The sequence below is a fragment of the Camelus bactrianus genome, chromosome 8 (genome assembly GCF_048773025.1).
Source record: "Camelus bactrianus isolate YW-2024 breed Bactrian camel chromosome 8, ASM4877302v1, whole genome shotgun sequence".
Lineage (NCBI taxonomy): Eukaryota > Metazoa > Chordata > Mammalia > Artiodactyla > Camelidae > Camelus > Camelus bactrianus.
In genome coordinates this window covers 39,299,612-39,311,677 of record NC_133546.1, presented here as the reverse complement: position 1 = coordinate 39,311,677, position 12,066 = coordinate 39,299,612, and the positions used below count along the sequence as shown (strand labels likewise).

Below are 12,066 nucleotides of genomic sequence, written 5' to 3'. Positions count from 1 at the left end.
TCTTGGGCTCTTTAAAGCTAAGAAAGAGTGGTTTGTGCATTTAAAAATATGATATATTCCTTTAAAACTGATCAAAATATACACACATTCTTATACCTTCCCTCTCTTGGGAAATTTTTGGGGAAATGATTACTTCCCCAAACTATTTCTAGTAATATTTTCTAATGGTTATTGATGTATACATTAACATATGTTTTAAAAATCAAATAATTATAAGACATCTGATTTTGAATAAGAAACAATAAATATGTCACTATCTTGGATTTCAAAATCTTCTAGCACATCTAGGAAATTTGGGTCAAAAAGTGGACATCAAAAGTTTTAGCCTTTAAAGTATAGCACTGATTGTCAGTGTTTTGTTCTGTTCTGCTATTGTTCAATGATCTTCTACCAAAGCATAATAGTATTTTAGAAAAGGAGAGCTTAATTTATCTACCTATTCACTGTGTAATAGCTGGCCATGGAGAGTAAGAATTTATTCTTATGCCTAGACTCCAAACTATCCAACATGATAGAGAAGTGCTTAAGACCTAATGCTGCTACACAGCTAGGTTTAGCTTCCAATTTTAAATGGTTTATTAAATGATTATGTGCACTATGCAAATGCTAAACCACAAAGAGGGTACGATATGGCAAGTACATAGCTCCAAAATTGTTCTGAATGGTCAAAATACTGGAAAATAGTTTTTGTTTGTATTTACATCACATTTACTTTTATTTTTTATTGTAGTTGATTTACAATATTATATTAGTTTCAGGTGTACAGCATTGTGATTCAATATTTTAATAGATTGTATTCTATTTTAAGTTATAAATATTGGCTATATTCCCTGTGCTGTCCAATACATTCTTGTTGCTTATTTATTTTATACATATTAGTTTGTACCTTTTAGTCCCCTACTCCAACGTTGCCCCTTCCCCCCTCTCCCTACTCACTGTAAACAGTAGTTTGTTTTCTGTATCTGTAAGTCTGTTTCTGTTTATTTAGATTTATTCATTTCTTTCATTTTTTAGATTCCACATACAAGTGATAATATACAGTATTTGTCTTTCTCTGGATGATTTCTTTCACTAATACCTTCCAGGTCCACTCATGTTGTTGCAAATGGTAAAATTTCATTCTTTTTTATTTATGAGAAATATTCCACTGTACATATATTTTACATCTTCTTTATCCCCTTCATCTGTTAATGGACATTTAGGTTGCTTCCATACTTTGGCTATTGTAAATAATGCTGCTGTGAACATTGAGGTGCATGAATCTTTTCAAATGAGTGTTTTTGATATTTTCAGATATATACCCAGGATCATATGGTAGTTCTATATTTAGTATTTTGAGGAACCTCCATACTGTTTTCCATAGTAGTTGCACCAGTATATTCCTACCAACAGTGTACTAGGGTTTCCTTTTCTCCACATCCTTTCCAACATTTGTTATTTGAGGTCTTTTTGATGATAGACATTCTGACAAGTGTGAGGTGATATCTCACTGTGGTTTTGATTTGCATTTTCCTGATGATTAGCAATGTTGAGCATCTTTTCATCTGCCTGTTGGCCATCTAAATGTCTTCTTTGGAAAAATATCTATTCAGGCCCCCTACCCACTTTTCAGTCAGTTTGTTAGGTGATTTTTTTTTTGACATTGTGTTGTATGAACTGTTTATATATTTTGGATATTAATCCCCTTATCAGTCGTATAATTTGTAAATATTTTATCCCATTCTGTATGTTGTTGTTTCATTTTGTTGATGGTTTCCTTTGCTGTGCAAAAGCTTTTAAATTTGGACTGGTCTCATTTTTTAATTTTTGCTTTTGTTTTTTTTCCCTTAGGAGACAGATCCAAAAAAATATTGCTACAATTTATGTCAAAGAGTGTTAAGCCTATGTTTTTGTCCAGGAGTTTTATGGTTTCTGTCTTATGTTTCTGTCTTTAATCTATTTTGAGTTTATTTTTGTATATAGTATGAGAAAATCTTTTAAATTCATTCTTTTACATGTTCAGTTTTCTTGGCACCATTTATTGAAGTGATTATCTTTCCCCTTTTATGTATGTTTGTCTCCTATTTCATAGATTAATTTTTCATAGTGTTTATACTTATTTCTGGGCTCTCTATTTAGTTCCACTGACCTGTGTGTCTGTTTTTGTGCAGTACCATACCATTTTGATTATTGTATCTTTGCAGTTTAGTCTGAAGTCAGGGAGGGTGATACCTCCAGTTTTGTTCTTTTCTCTTTAGATTGTTTTGGCTATTTGGAGTCTTCTGTGGTTTCATATAAATTTTAGGATTATTTCTTCTAGTTCCATGAAAAATATCATGGGTATTTTGATATGGGTCACATTAAATCTGTAGATTGTTTAGGCAGTATGAACATTTCAGCAATTTTAATTTTTCTAATCCATGAACAAGAGATATCTTTCCATTTCTTCATATCATCTTCAATTTCCTTACCAATGGTTTATATTTTTCAGATTATAGGTCTTTCATCTACTTGGTTAAGTTTATTCCTAGGTATTTTATACTTTTTGATGCAATTATAAATGAAGTTGTTTCTTGTTTTCTGGTAGTTAATTATTAATGTAGAGAAAAAAAATCAGCTTTCTCTATGTTGATAAAATGAAAAATATTTTGAGACAGGACAAGAAAAATTAAACATAAAATTCTCTCTCTTTGTTTGATTGGACCTCCTCCCTCCCTTGCTCCCTAATATGCAATTTACATCTGCATTACACATTAACCTGTGCTTCTCAAAGATGGGAGTGCCTACTAGATCATAAAGATCAAAATTTTCCCCTTTCTTCTAAAGCTAGCAATGTAACCTCTTAAAAGAATAGCATTCTTTCTTAACTCTGTAGGAGGTTATGGATGGTGACTTGCTGCTCATTTTGTATTTGCTTACCTAGACTATGTATTTTTGGTGAACTTTATGTAAAATATCAATATGTCATTTTGATGTATGATCCTTTGTCTCAAAAAATTATACAAATGTGCCTTCAAATTTTAACAGGTGGAACAGTTCTCAGAGCTTTCTGAGAGTTTGCTTCCCATATTATAATCCTCAGTTTGGCTCCAAATTCTCTTTTTCCTTCTTAACTGATTGTTAATTGAATTTTCATCAACAATATTGGACTTGTATCCTGCAACTTTACTGAATTCTGTTATTAGTTCTAATAGTTTTTTAGTGGAGACTTTAGAATTTTCTATATATGGTATCATGTCATCTGCAAATTGTGGGTTTTACTTCTTTTTCCCTTTCAATTTGGGTGCCTTTATTTTTCTTATCTGATTGCTGTGGCTAGTACTTGCAATACTATGTTAAATAGAAATGGCAAGAGTGGGCATCTGTGCCTTTTTCCTGATTTTAGAGGAAAAGCTTTCTGTTTTTCACCATTGAGTATGATGTTACCTGTGGGTTTGTCATAAATGGCCTTTATATGTTGAGCTATGTTCCCCCATACCAACTTTGTTGAGTGTTTTTATCATGAATGGATGTTGAATATTGTCAAATGCTTTTTTTGCATCTATTGAGATAATCATGTGATTTTTTTTACCCTTCTTTTTTAATGTGGTGTATCACATTGATTGATTTGCAGATGTTGACCCATCTTTATATCCCTAGAATAAGTCCCACTTGATCATGGTATTTGGTCGTTCTTATTTATTGCTGTATTTGACTTGCTAATATTTTACTGAGGATTTTTACATCTATATTCATCAAAGATACTGGCCTGTAATTTTCTCTTTTTTTGCAGTGTTTTTGCCTGGTTTTGGTATCAAGGTAATGGTGGCCTCAGAGAATTAATTTGGGAGCATTCCCTCTTCTTCAATTTTTGGACTAGTTTGAGAAGTGTACATATTAAATGTTCTTTATATATTTGGTAGAATATCCTATGGTACCATCCAGTCCTGGACTTTTGTTTGCTGGGAGTTTTAAAATTATTGATTCAATTTCAATACTAGCAGTTGGTCTGGTTATATTTTCTATTTCTTCCTGATTCAGTCTTGGAATACTGTATGTTTCTAGGAATTTATCCTTTTCTTCTAGGTTGTCCAATTTTTTGGCATAAATATTCACAGTATTCTCTTTTTTTTTTCTCTAAAATATATGAACTTTAATAGCCAGACAAAATTAAAAGAAATTTTTAAAAATCAAATTAAAAAGCTATGTTTATTTGGTACCCATAGCAGACTCAATAGCTAAACAATGCTAATGCCAACTATAGCTCATATATAACCCTAATTTCTACAATTTTATCAATTAATTATATGTAGTTTTATGAAAATTTATCCACAAATTGGTCATTTGTATATCAGGACCTTCTTATTATAGAAACGGCCTTGATATTTTTATTGGTGTCTTGATTTTCTTTTCTCATTGATTGAAATATAAACCCAAGTTCACAATGAAATAAATTACCTTTTAATGTCAGATAGTGTTTCTGATGTTCCTAATTAAAAAATGCAGAATGAAATGTCTTCAATAAGTATTATTATTGTTATTATTGTTCTTATTGTCAGCTGATTATTTATTTATTTATAATTTAATTTTTTTTATTGAGGTTCAGTGTCAGTTTCTGGTGTACAGCACAATGTCTTAGTCATACACATACATACATATATTCATTTTCATATTCTTTTTTGTGTGTATTTATTATATGCTTTTGATTTGTGGTTACTATGAAATTTAAATATATTGATCACGGTTGTTTCCATGTCTTGGCCTATATCTACTCGTTTTAAACTGATAGTTATTTAAGTTCAAACACATTTTAAAAGCCTTGCTTTTTTTCTTTAAAAAATTTTTATTTTTATTTTTTTGAAGTATAGTCAGTTTACAATGTTGTGTTAATTTTTGGTGTACAGCATAATGCTTCAGTCATACATGAACATACATATATTCATTTTCATATTCTTTTTCATTACTGGTTACTACAAGATGTTGAATATAGTTTCCTGTGCTATACAGTATAAACTTGTTGTTTATTTATTTTATATATAGTAGCCAGCATCTGCAAATTTCAAACTCCCAATTCACCCCTTCCCATCCCCTTCCTCCTCAAGTAACCATAAGTTTGTTTTCTATGACTGTGAGTCTGTTTCTGTTTTGTGAATAAGTTCATTTCTATCTTTTTTTTTTTTTTTTTAGATTCCACACATAAGTGATATCACATGATATTTTTCTTTCTCCCAAGTGTGTTCAGGGCCTCATGCTCAGGTGATGGTTGTCTCTACCCTGTGGCTAGCTTCACTCCCTCTCAGGGATGTGCAGGGATACGTAAGCTGACAATGGCTCTCTCTGCCCTAAGAAGAGGAAGGGCGAGGGTCTGAGCTGTCTGCATTACCTCCAAGTGTGAGCATGCTTGTTGGCAATGAGAAGATTTGGAGCAGGAGCCTGTTGTGGACTAGGAGGCATGCTCGGGCAGCCCTGGCAAGCTGGCCCAGCCAATTTTCAATCTGCTGCTTCCTCCTTGTGAGTGGAAGTAAGCAAGACTGTGAGTGCACTCATGAAGAGGAGAGTCTTACAGCCTCTGGTAAGCCCCACTGGTTTTCAAACCAGATAAGGGGTGGATCATCTTCCCAGGGTCAAATCCCTAATATGTAGCTTGAATCACTCAATCCGCAGGGAGCATCACTGAGCCTGTGATATCCCTCCTCATATTCTGTCTCACACTCTAGGGGAGTGGGTCTGACAAGATTGCTTTTCCTCCTTTCCTACCAGACTCGATGTGGATCTGTATTTACAGCCTTGGTTATAGAAGAGTTGTTCTGCTAGACCTCGGGTAGATTTCAATGAGAGTTGCAGTATATGTTGTTGTGGTTTTGATGTGTTCATGAGAGGAGGTGATCCTAGCATCTTACTACTCTATCATCTTAATCTCCCTGCCATTATAGTTTAAATTTTGTCAATAAGAAGTTGTGGAAACTGTTTCTTCTTTGTTATATGAGCACTTACATAACGTCTTTGTTTTTGCCATTTTGCTAGCAAATCTAAAACGTATAGTATCAGGCCTTTACCATGAAAGTTTGTCTACCCCTTGTTTAGACACGTGTTTTCTCATTTTGTTCAAAGAGTTATAGTTCATACTATAATTATTTATTTTAATATTCAAATTGTCCCAGAATTGGCCAGATGCAAATTCATAGCTGGATCTGGTGTCTTTTTGACATGTCTCCAGTATTCTTTGTGTAGTTCTCTTTCTGCTATAATAATATTTTTCAGGCTTGTTTGTACATTCCTTGACCCATTTTTACAACCAGTCATTTCTTCCAATTTCTCTAAACAGAAAAAGATATTTAGAAGCCAAGGTTTTGGCTTTAGTTGTGCTCATTGCTCTGATGTCTTCCTGCTTTTAGGTACCCTGCAGACAGAACTATAAAATATGATATTGTATAATTTGATGTAATATGACATGATATGCTCCTAATTATCTCATTTGTTTGGTTTTTAAATGACATAAAAAGACAAGATGAATTGATTATTTCGAGTGAGAAAGGGGAACAAGTTATTAAATCACAATTATATATGGCTTTCACATTCTTTATTCCATTTTGTTTGCAGTTAGTACTTTACTTTACACTGGATTACTGGAATAGAGCGTCCTTCCAAAATCCTTGAAAACAAAGACTTCACTAAGCATTGAAAGTTTCCATGGGGGGAAAAAAAAGATCAGAAATATTCTTAGTAGCTAGAAGTACCATATCATTGTTTGGTATGGAAAAGAGGAAACTAAAGCAGTGCCGTGGTCATGAATTTTGTACTGTCCTTTTCACTTGTGTTACTGCAGACTGATCTAGAGAGAAAAGAGGGAAAAGATCTCAAGCATCTCAAAAGGACCCTAACACACTCAGTTGAATGAAAATTCATGAAACATTATATGAAAAAACAAAAGACAAAAGAAAGACTGAATGTATAGAAAAGATGGACTGAATCTTCTGTAATATCTACTTAAAAAAACAGTAGGTGGAAGGACATCATTTAGGATGAACAAACCTGGGCATTTGAAAAATGAATTTAAATACGCAGTGAGTTTGTAAAGCCCCTGAAACGTCCCATAGAAGGTTTTACATAAGACCTAGTTTTACATAAGATGGTGCAAGGAAGACCTGAGGAATAACTACCAGCACTCTGAGATAGGTCTAAAAGATTTTACTAATCATTCTTCATGCCCAACAGTGTCTGCTATAGCCTTTGTGAATGAAAATACTGCAATATGAGTGAAAATACTGCAACCATATCAGTAAACAAAGAATGCTGAAACCAAGTCATCAGCGGCTGCCGCCACACCCCAGTGGGAACGGGCCTGCAGCCCAGCCTCTGCAGCCACTCACAATGGTGCCCTCTGAGCAGACTCAGAATAAGAAAGGACAGGGTACTGGCCCTAGATAGCTAGGTGCTTGTCAAAGGAATGAATTCAATGAGCCCAAATGTTTGCTTCCTCCCATACATAGAAAAGCACTACATTCTTTAACTTGAGATGCCTGGTTTTCTTTAGATAACAAGCAATCTTTTATTGTTCCAACTACCTGGTCTTTGTTGTAAAGCTCCTCTCTATCCTATCTGCTCCCCTGCCTCTTCAGAGCAGTCCCTCAGAGCGATCTGAGAGGCTGTCATCCCGGATGGAGTCCTCTCGCCAAATAAAACATAACTCTTAACCTTTAGGCTGTGCATTTATTTCAGTCGACAGACCCAATTAAGTCCTTACTAAACTTTTAGCGATTTACTTACTCAAGTTAAAGGCCAGATTAATTCAACTATTGAGAATTAAGGACAGAGTAAACTGGTTGATAAACCATAAAGAATGGTTTTAATAGATGATTATGGAGAGGTATTTTGACATTGGAATCACAAATTTTCTGGAAGAAATCATGGAAAACCCAGCCTATGGAATGTGGTGAAGGAGAGTTCATACTGCATAACGTTGAAGTTCACAAGTAGAAAATACAGTTACCTTTCAACGATGAACGTGTGAGGCGCTATCACACACCTCCTGACACTGCACAATGCCACCCCAAACAACTCCTAAAAAGCACCAATTTCAGAAACTCAGGATGCTGAGGAGAGAGAAGATAGTCCCAGGCAGCCCACACAAACATTCTGAAGTCACCTTTTTTCTCTTTATATGTTTACTCTCTCCTGCAAAATCTCAGGAGAGAGAAAATTAGAAGAGCTTTTTGTCACAGAAACAAGAGAAAAGAGTGGAGTGTGGTGTAGATGCATATAGGATCTCAGTCTGGGCAACTCATGCATTTTTGTATCTCCTTGATGAATACAGAAGAAAGTGCTTTTAGAAAGAGAACGGACATCTTATTGTGAAGGAAAAGTCGGGCTGGTCTAACAAGATAACTCACAAATCTAAGTATTGGAATACTGATCTGAGTTCTGCTGGACTAACTTGTAAATCTAAGTTAATTAGTGTTGGTTTGCTGTTCATGTTTTTTGCTAGCCAGCTGGGTTTTCAAAGATACATATCTGGCTTTGGAATGTTGGTTTGCTGCCTCCCCGCCTCCACTTTTGTGATAATGATGCTGCTAAAGCTTTCAATGCCTATTGGCCGAATACCCCAAGCTTGTACTTTACCCTATAAAACCTCATGCGCACGTCTTGAAGGTGCTCAGAGCTTTGGAGCAGAAGCCCCTCTTGAGCCCGCCGGCGTAATACATCTGAGTACTCCAACCCTCTGAGTGGTGCTTGTTTCTTGGCTGGCCTGTCGTTTCCGTGACAGAGTCTGCCATTGTATCTGTATGACCTACTTTTCAAAATCTATTTGTGCATTCATATCCAGCTCAGTAAATATTAGCTCAGTATTATCTGCTTTGTACTATGTCCTTGTCAATGACATTGTCTTGTACCACGTCCTGATCAGAGATTTTAACTCAGTAATACCCAATCTTACGAAATTTTAAAGTGCCTCTGTAAAATACAATAATATTAGCCCAGAACAAAATAGTTACCTAGTTTGTAGTAATTTTCTTTTTTCCAGGTGGCTGACAGCTGAGTATATGGGCTAATTATATCTAATTATTGTAAATTTGCAATGATAAGTTTGTTTACCTGTTTGTCACAAAGTGGGTGAGTGAAGAGTCATGACCATGTGGTGGAGTAACTGGGAACTAAATGGGGAGAAATAGAAAAATGAGAAAACTATTGTTTCTCCTCACACTATGATTTCATGCCCCTTTCCACCCCTAAAACTTCACTGAAGCAATTTCTTTGATTTTTACCCACAGGTACCATTGGAGGCTGGAAAAAACACATGACTGTGGAGCAGAATAAAGTTTCACAATATTTCCCAAAAGAAGATAAAAGTCTCCCTTGTAGTTCATTTGGGATATAAAAGAATAATAGAATTTTAACCTCAGCACAAAAAATATCCTAAGAAAACATTTTCAGAAGATAATACATGTAATTGCACATTTTAATCTTTGACTGCCTTTGGATAGTTACTGAAAGATCTCAGTTATTAATAAATGTTAATATAGTACCTTTCCATCATCTGGCCTGTTTTCCGTTTCTAGGGATTCCTCAGTTTCTCATCAAAAGAGGCTTCCTCTCCTTTTTTTGCATATTATTATGAAATAGTTCTTTTAAGTTTACTTTCAGTAATTCCTAAGTTCTTGAGCAAAAGGAGAAAATCATAACATGTGATCCATTTGCTATCTCGAAATGGAAGGCTTGTCATTCAAAAATACTTTATATTGCTTTTTTCACATTTCAGATTTTAATTTTTCTGTAATCAAGTGAATCAACCTTTTATTTTATGGCTTCTAGGTGTTGTATTTAACTTAAGAAGGTCTCTATCCCAAATATTTTCAAGTATTCACAAATCATATCTTTATTTAATTTGGATATTATTCTTATGTTAAGATAACTCTATTTTTTTCAAATATATAACAAATTGAAACATTACTATTTATAGTCCATCATTTTCTTACTGATAAAAAGAAACATTATCATGTTCTAAATAATTATAGGTACAGGAGTTGACTCACACATAATGACATATTTTGCTGATACACTTTTTCTATTAAAGAAATTGACATTTTAATTTAAAATAAATTCATAAACTCTCATTAAAAATTACATTGGAATTTTATTAACATTGCTTTACACTTAAAAAATAATTTAAAGTCTGACATTACAAATTGAGTTTCCCCTCCAGAAATATTGTATGCTTACCATTTATTTGTGTTTTCTTTCAGGTTATTTGGTAAAGAATGACCATGGTCCTTATAAAAGCCTTGCTCATTTCTCTTTAAGTTTATTCCTAAGCATGTATAGATAGTATTTGTAGCTACTGTGAGTAGGATATTACTACGTTTTCTAACTGCTTACCTTTAACCTGGGTTTCTGGTATTGTCTGGCTGCGTGTGAAGCGATGCAGTGAGTCTGCGGCCAGCAGTAGAGTGGATGCTGCCACCTCCATCCATCAGATTCTGCACCCACTGGTATCTCTCTGCTGATTCTTGTCCAGCATAAGGTTGCCAACTGCCTCATTTGCTTTCATTTCATTCTGCTCATCAGTCTGTTCATCTTTCTAAGAAACACACATTACTCCTTTCATAAGCTGCTTTTTTAAAACAAGAATGTAACAGACTCTGATCCTTGCATTAGGAGAGGATTTCTCATTTCTCGTGCCCCACCCTGGGTCACCACCTCCTGCCTCTCTGAACTCTTTTGCTCTCTGGGTCCATAACTTCCATTAGGTGTGGGCTTCAGAGAAACGTGTATCCAGATAGGAACAGTCCTTTTCTTCTCCTTTCTCCTTTCTTCTCCAGCAAGGGCTTGGGTTAGTAGTGGGGGAGAAATTTTGTGCTTTAAAAATGTAAATATTGGTACTCTCTGCATGCAAGAATTGAATTTAAAATTTTATGTGCTTTATCTCCTTTATTAACAAAAATCACAGGAGATAGGTGCTATTTCATAAATGAGAGAACAAGAGGTGTAGAGAGCGAAACTAAATTTTAAAAGGCAAATGTTTAGTAAATGTTAGCTCAGTGACTCAGATCCTGTTCTATCCGACTCTAGTACTGAAAACTCCTTAATACTCTTCGATTAGCTTTTGGTTTCCAATTAGGGATTGAGTTGTTTTGAGACTGAGTTATTACTTGATATAATTCAATTCTACCTCTAGTTAATCCCCATTCCACTGAGAATCCAGGAGATCTCTTTTTCCTTTGGCCTTGAAAGTTAAAGTATTTAGTTCTTCTCTTTGAAGTGTTGGTTTTAGTTCTTTAATCTCCTGCCCTAAGGTTTCAAACTCTTGCCTAAACCCAGAACTGGGAAATGTGCTCAGGAAAGAGAATCAAAGATATTTCACCTCAAAAAGAGCTCTTTCAAAAAAAAAAAAAAAAAAAAAAAAAAGAGCTCTTTCGTCTCTGAAGCTTTAGCTAACGCAGTACTTAGTTTTTCCAGAGAACTAAGGTTATTAAAAATGTAATTTTTGTAACTAACTTTTTTTTTTAACCTGGTTTTCACTGTGGGAGCATTGGCATCTCATGACCTACTGTATCTTTTCTACTCAAAAGAGGTAACTGTAAGCCAATTTTTAATGATGATTTTTATTAAAATTTCTCACCATAACTACTCATCTAGCTGCTGTAATTGACCTCCAATTCTCAAGAGTTCAGCTTGTCTGTCTTTCAATTGTAGCAATAATACCAACTGACACTTAGGTGGAAATCTCACTTGGTATTTTTAACCCTCAAATATCTTTGCAGGACAGCATTGTCCTTAGGTGAGAGCGCAGCGTCTAAGTCAATTATCTAGTCCAAGAGCATGACTCTATTAACAGCACAACTTACGGACCCACAGATTCCCCAAATGCAGCAAACTTTGTCATATAAAACCATTCCTCTGAACATGCTCCCTGAGTGTGCTTCAGTTGTCTTATCACCATAAAAAGCCCTTTTACATGCAACTTTATTTAACTGTCATGCATTCCAAGAAGAGAGATGAACCTAAATTTATCTGCAGAAAAACCACTTTTCTGACATGTAACCTGGAAAAACAGCTTTTTTATAGCTTAACTGATTTAACTAGCTTAAATTACTTCACAATACATATAGA

General features: G+C 34.6%; 1 long non-coding RNA gene across 2 annotated transcripts; it reads right to left on the bottom strand.

The window, feature by feature from the left end:
- Positions 1–4,527: 4,527 nt before the first annotated feature.
- LOC123619828 (uncharacterized) lies at positions 4,528–10,855 on the bottom strand. 2 transcript variants are annotated; one of them, XR_012508659.1, is made up of 3 exons: positions 10,177–10,855; positions 9,483–9,613; positions 4,528–9,110 (listed from the first exon to the last, which is right to left on the bottom strand). It is a non-coding gene; the product is annotated as an uncharacterized LOC123619828 (long non-coding RNA). The 2 variants fall into 2 exon arrangements; XR_012508658.1 differs by having other exon boundaries at positions 4,529–9,110; positions 10,333–10,855.
- Positions 10,856–12,066: the final 1,211 nt, after the last annotated feature.